This window comes from Apium graveolens, chromosome 11 (assembly GCF_009905375.1).
Source record: "Apium graveolens cultivar Ventura chromosome 11, ASM990537v1, whole genome shotgun sequence".
NCBI classification, from domain to species: Eukaryota; Viridiplantae; Streptophyta; class Magnoliopsida; order Apiales; family Apiaceae; genus Apium; species Apium graveolens.
Genome location: NC_133657.1, coordinates 157,205,071 through 157,211,526, shown reverse-complemented (window position 1 = coordinate 157,211,526; position 6,456 = coordinate 157,205,071).

Here is a 6,456-nt window from a genome sequence, read left to right as displayed (position 1 = left end):
TGAGCTAATATCTCATACCATGCTCTTGGAGCTTGCTTAAGGCCATAAAGTGCTTTATCAAGTCTATAAACATGATGAGGAAACTTTGAATCTACAAAACCTGGAGGTTGTTCAATATATACTTCTTCTTCCATTTCTCCATTAAGAAAAGCACTTTTTACATCCATTTGAAAGACTGTAAACTTTTTGTGAGGAGCATAAGCCAAAAATATCCTTATGGCTTCCAATCTAGCAACTGGTGCAAATGTTTCATCATAATCAATTCCCTCCTATTGAGAATATCCTTTTGCAACCAGCCTTGCTTTATTTCTTGTAATTATGCCAACACTATCAGTTTTGTTTCTGAACACCCATTATGTACCAACAACAAATCTATTCTTTGGTATGGGCACTAGGGTCCAGACTTTATTTCTTTCAAATTCATTTAACTCTTCCTGCATTGCTTGTACCCAATCAGCATCTTGAAGAGCTTCTTCCACTTTTTTTGGTTCAGTCTAAGAAAGAAAAGAATGATAGAGACAGTCATTTGATGTTTCTGTTCTAGTTCTAATACCTGCTTCAGGATCTCCAATAATCAAGTCAGGTGTATGTGCTTTAGTCCACTTCCTTGCAGATGGAAGGTTATTTCTAGAACTGGATGCTCCCCCATGATCCATGTTGTCTCCATCAACATTTTCGGATGCTCCCCCTGAAATTATGCTCTCTGAGTTGGATCCTTCAGAATTTGAGTTTCCAGAATTATCAGAACTTGGCCCATCAGAACTTGATGAATCAGAAGTTGAGTTTCCAGAATTATCAGAACTTGGCCCATCAAAACTTGATGAATCAGAACTTGAAGAGCCTATTCTAGGTTCTGATGCTTCTTGAGATGTGGTTGGATCTTCAATATGCTCCCCCTGTATAGGTGCATTTTCCTTTGGCGTAGTCACCACAGTTTCAATAACATCAGAGTTTAACCCATCAGAGTTTGCAGTATCAGGATTTAGACTATCAGAATTTACAGAATCAGAATTTAAAGCTTCATTCTTAAATCTCAGCTGATCATGATCATTGAAATCTTCAAGTCCAGTAATCTTCTTATCATCAAAAGAGACATTGATAGATTCCATGACAACCCTTGTTCATAAATTATAGACTTCAAAGGCTTTTGTGGAAAGTGGATATCGAACAAAAATTCCTTCATCAGCTTTTAGATCAAATTTGGATAGCTATTCAGGTTGAGTCTTAAGAACAAAACACTTGCATCCAAATACATGAAAGTACTTCAGATTTGGCTTATTTTTCTTCACCATCTCATAAGGTGTCTTTTCATGCTTGTTGATAAGTGTTGCATTCTGAGTAAAACAAGCAGTCTGCACAGCTTCATCCCAAAAGTAGGTTGGTTATTTTACTTCATCAAGCATAGTTCGTGCAGCTTCAATACGAGTTCTATTCTTTCTTTCAACAACTCCATTTTGCTGTGGAGTTCCAGGAGCAGAAAATTCCTGCTTTATTCCATGGCCTTTGCAGAACTCTTCCATGATCAAATTCTTGAACTCAGTGCCATTATCACTTCTTATGATTTTCACACAGTCTTTGACCAACTTATCCAGTTGTTTGACATGATCAATCAAGATAGATGCAGTTTCACTTTTTGTGTGCAAGAAATACACCCATGTGTATCTGGTAAACTCATCTACTATGACCATAGCATATTTCTTCTTTGCAATAGACATGACATTCACTGGACCAAATAGATCAACATGTAGTAGGTGATATGGCTCAAGAATTGAAGATTCAGTCTTGCTCTTGAATGAAGATTTTCTTTGTTTTGCCTTTTGACATGAATCACAAAGGCCATCAGGAGCAAATACTGATTTTGGCAGTCCTCTCACAGGATCTTTCTTGACTAGTTCATTTATATTGTTGAAATTTAAATGAGAGAGTTTCTTGTGCCAATCCCAGCTTTCTTCAATTGATGCTCTACTTAACAGACAGATTGCAGAACCATAAGAACTTGTTGAAAGCTTTGCTTCATAAATGTTACCATGCCTGTATCCCTTCAGAACAACTTTTCCTGTAGGTTTGCTTACAACTTCACAGTGTTCTTCAAAGAAATCCACATGATAATCTCTGTCACAGATTTTACTAACACTCAGCAGATTGTGTTTGAGTCCTGAGACTAGAGCTACTTTTTCAATGATGACATTCCCAAGATTGATATTGCCATATCCCAGAGTCTTTCCCATGTTACCATCTCTATAAGAAACTCCTGAGCCAGCTTTCTCCACAAAGTCTGATAGCAGGGCTTTATTTCCAGTCATATGTCCTGAACATCCACTATCAAGAACTAGAATGTTCTTCCTATTGCCCTACAATCACAAAGACCACTAATGATTAGTTTTAAGGACCAAAACTTGTTTGGATCCTTTGGCCTTATTAATTTTTTTAAAATTTGTAGCGGATTTAACATCAGAGTTTATGTCAACATTTTTCTTATCAGAATTTACAGTATCAGACTTTGCATCAGAACTTACACCAGAAGGAATAATGCTAACTTTCTTTAAAGAAGGTTTTATTTGATAATAATCATAGTACAAACTATGATATTCCTTACAAGTATAAATGGAATGCCATAAACTACCACAATGAAAACAAGGATTTTCTGGCTTAAACCTAACAGACTGACTCTTAACTCCTGACTTAGAAGGTAAGGAATTTATATTCTTATTCTTCCTGCAAAAAGAAGCCAGATGGTTAGAATTTCCACAGTTATAGAATCTCTTTCTAGGAGCATTAGGAACGGGCATATAATTATTGCTTTTATTCACACCTTCCTTTCCATTCCTATTTTTCCTAGGTGGATTTACCTTGTTTACTTCTTTAATCTCTTTCAGCTTATACTTAAGCTGCTTCTTTGTCATTAAGCCTATGTTAACTTCAGCTGGTTCATCCTGTTTTAACTTATCATAAGTTGACTCTGCCTTAACTTCTGTCTCACTATCTTTCATCTTTTTAGAATCAGACTTTACAGTTTTAGCTACAAACTTAAAAGGATTTACCTTTGGCTTATTAGTCTGTTTAACAATAATTGGCTTAATTTGTTCAGTTTCTGTTTCACTTTTATCATCTCCATAACCTAAGCCCTCTTTTCAGTTTCCACTACTTAGTAAATTCTGAGTTGTTCTGCCAGAGTTAGTCCAAGTCCTGATAATCTCTCTTTCTTTTTCTAACTCAGTTTTTAGAGATTGATTCAATTTTAACACTTCATCTCTAACATAAAAAACATCATCCCTTTCTTTCTGAGTTTGATGAAACATAACTAACTCATGTTCTAAATAGTCATTCCTCTTCTTAAAAGCCAGATTTTCAGAAGTTAACCTATCACATGTTAAAGTCTGATCTCTATAGCTAATGAATATGGTTTTAAGATAAGATCTCAACTCATTAATATCATCAGTATGAAAAGCATAAGTTGTTTGAGGTACCTTTAACTCAGCAGCATCAGAACTGCTATCAACATTTGCCATCAAGGCATAGTTCACCTCATTTTCAGAATCTGAAGTGTCTATCCAGCTTTTCTTCTTTGTGACAAGTGCCTTGCATTTGTCAACTTTTCCTTTCTTGCAATCAGGAGATATGTGGCCTTTCTCACCACAATTGTAGCATTTGACATTTGAGTAATTTCCTCTGTCAGACTTTCCTACTTTGCCTTCAGATTTTCTGAATCCCTTCTTATCAGAACTTCCACTTTTCCTAGAAAACTTCCTTCCCTTTCTGAATTTCCTGTAGGCTATCTTTTTGATGCCCTTCATCATAAGAGCACACAATCTCATCATGTCTTCATCAACATCCATCTCAGATAGACTTTCAGTTTCTGAATCCTCATTACTATCAGAACTTGATGACTCAGTATCAGACTTTATGATGAGAGCCTTTCCTTTGCCTTTCTTTGAGACAACCACTTTGGGGGATTCCTCCTCAACCTTAAGAGCATTTGTTCTTGACTTTCTCCCATGCCTCTTGCTTCTTTGATCCATCTCAAGTTCATGAGTTTTGAGCATACCATAAATTTCATCAAGAGTAGTTTCATCAAGAGCATAGTTGTCTCTTATAGTACTTTCCTTCAAATCCCAACTTTCAGGAAGAGCTAAAAGGAATTTAAGATTAGTATCTTCAAGATCATATTCCTTATCCACCAGTGACAGATCATTCAAGAGTTTGACAAATCTGTCATATAAACCAGTTAATGACTCATCAGGTTTTGAGTCAAAGTGCTCATACTCTTGAGTGAGTATAGTCCTCCTGTTCTTCTTAATTGCATCAGTTCCCTGACATCTTGTCTCCAAGGCATCCCATATCTCCTTTGCAGTCTTGCAGTTAATTACCCTGTTTGACATGACATTATCAATGGCACTATGCAGCAAATGCCTTACCTTTGCATCCTTGGCAATAGATGAGATATCTTCGGCTGTATATTCACTTTTCTCCATTGGTACAGTCTGTGTTGGCTGATCTGCAACTACAACAGAGAGCTTGGTTGGCTTATGCGGTCCTTCATTAATTCGGTCAAGGTATTCTGGATCTGTAGCTTCCAGAAACATAGTCAACCTCACTTTCCATATGGGATATTCAGAAGGTTTCAGTATGGGAACCTTAATAGTCTCATATCGACTATGGATTTGAGTCTTTGGAGTTTCTTCACTTTTGGTGGGCTTGGTTGGAGTTTGTTCTTTTTCAGACATGATTGTTTTGCATCTTTACTGTATATGTGTTAACAGATAGACTCTGTTACCACTTGTTAGGTCACACACACTGTAGAAGGGGGTTGAATACAGTGTATACTATAATCAAATCGAATTAAGAACACAAGTATGAAACACATAATAATCTTATTAATAAAACAGTATTATAATGGAACCGTTCTCTCTCAGTGATGAACAAATATCACGAGAGCTGCTAAGGTTACAATGAATAATATTCTCGATTAGATAACACATATAGTATAAACACTATGCTGTGTTTATATACTACACAGTTACAAGATAATCTTCTAATTGATATCGAATATAAGTCTACATCCTAAAATATATCAATTAGTTATCTTTTCTTCCAAGTCTTCTATTCTTCATAGAATTCTTCTCCATGCATATCTCTTCTTGTGTTAGACTCAATCTTCTTTTCCTTCAATCAGCCGTCTTCCTTATCTGAAAGTCTTCTTAAGTCCTGATATTATCTCCTGATGAATATCTTCTGATATCTTAAGTTCTGATAACTTAAGTTCTGATATCTTAAGTTCTGACTTCAGTATAAGTACTGATTTCCATTTAAGTCATGATTTGTCCTGTTAGTCAAGATCTGAAAACTAAACACAAATCACTATTAGACATGACATCACAAATATATCTAACATGCAACTGTTCATCATCTTCACTATCTGAATTCCCCAACAAGGCCTTCTCTAAGGCATTAGACCTTAGCATTTGATTAAGTTCTAAAGTAACCACGGAATCAACCAATTCCACTTTTAAGAACTCCTCATTATCAGTAGGTAATTTCATGGCATTGAAAAAATTAAAAGTCACATCCTGATCTAGTAGGTGCAAGGAATAGTGAAGCTTTCAGGATCTTTAAGCTTTGGAGGCAACTTCTGTTATAGCACATCAATGTATTCCTCCGTAAGAGCAATGGTCTCTAAGTCATCGAGCTTCACTTTCCCAGAGAGAATACCTTTCATAAACTTCGCATAGCTAGGCATTTGTTCAAGAGCTTCAACAAAAGGTATGTTGATATGAAGTTTCTTGAAAACTATCAAGAACTTAGCAAATTGCTTATCCAGCTTTTGCTTCTGCAGCCTCTTAGGAAAAGGAGGTGGAGGATAGACCTATTTTCCCCTGTATTACCCTCAGGAGGAGTGTTGACAACAGCTGTCTTCCTTGGTTCCACCTCTGCTTCCTTCTGCATATCTTCTTTAGCCACAACTTCAACTTCTAGAATTTGAGATTTTTCAGGATTCGCAACCTTCCCAGATCTCAATTTGATTTCCTTAACCTGCTCCTTAGCTTCCCTCTTTCCTGGAACTTCTGTGTCACTAGGGACTATACCAGGTTGTTGATTCATCAAGGTATTGGCAATCTGCCCAATTTGATTCTCCTAGGTCTTAATAGAAACCACTTGGCTCTTGCACATGAGCCTCAACTCCTCCAATTCAGATTTTTCATTAGATTGTGGTAGCTATTGAAGTTGGAGTTGTTGTCTTGGTGCATATTTTGGTTGTTGAAAACCAGGAGGGTTGTATTACTTTGCTACATACTGCTGATAAGGTTGTTGCACCGCATTCTGAGTGTTGCTCACAAACTGAGTTGATTCACTAGAAATAGCACATTGCTCCGTCTCATGCACACCAGCACAAAGCTCACAGACACTAGTGATCTGATTAAATCCAAAATTAATCCACCTTCATCATTAGAGCCTGAA